The sequence below is a fragment of the Sinocyclocheilus grahami genome, unplaced genomic scaffold, assembly GCF_001515645.1.
Source record: "Sinocyclocheilus grahami isolate Dianchi unplaced genomic scaffold, SAMN03320097.WGS_v1.1 scaffold83286.1, whole genome shotgun sequence".
Classification (NCBI taxonomy): Eukaryota; Metazoa; Chordata; class Actinopteri; order Cypriniformes; family Cyprinidae; genus Sinocyclocheilus; species Sinocyclocheilus grahami.
The window spans coordinates 1-600 of NW_015530455.1; the positions used below are offsets into that span (position 1 = coordinate 1).

Below are 600 nucleotides of genomic sequence, written 5' to 3' on the forward strand. Positions count from 1 at the left end.
TTAAAACCCCATTTTACAGAGGTTGATATTGCAGCAACACGTATTAATTTTAGTTTTGTGTGCGTCGCTGTCCGCTCCTTCTGAAGCACCAATTCAGCGCATTTTCCAGCAGAGATCATTGTGAGATTGCAGGTTGGGAGGATGACCGCTCGAATGTATTTCTTGTTGATTGCTGTTTAATCGTGTCTTTTTGGATACTTGAGCATAACTCGTGCTATTCCAAGACGAACCACAGGTGAGAATATCTGTTGACTTCATTATGCAGCTTGAAGAAATGCAGAAATAAGGGATTTTCAGTATTTGAAAGTAATTAACACCATTTAGGAATGAGTAGTAGGTTTTAAAACACTTTTGATTTGAAGCAGACAAATATGTAAAGTTTGGGTTTGAGACCTATTGCTAACCCCCTGATTTACAAATGCTGAAACCACACTCCCTGGCCTCCCCTAATGATCCTCTTGAATTCTCTAGTGGACGGTTTATGTCCGGCGAGGCTGACGGTCATGCCGTCCCGTCAAGGATGTTCTTCTGATAAAGGCTGCTCTGGAGGACACGCATACTGTCGACTTCACCGTGGGCCTGTTTGCGTGCTGCCTGTTT

At 43.2% G+C, this 600-nt stretch overlaps 1 long non-coding RNA gene across 1 annotated transcript; it reads left to right on the plus strand.

Annotated features, from left to right (window-relative positions):
• Nucleotides 1-136: 136 nt before the first annotated feature.
• On the plus strand, nucleotides 137-554 carry LOC107581137 (uncharacterized). Its single transcript, XR_001608793.1, has 2 exons — nucleotides 137-235; nucleotides 472-554. It is a non-coding gene; the product is annotated as an uncharacterized lncRNA (long non-coding RNA).
• Nucleotides 555-600: the final 46 nt, after the last annotated feature.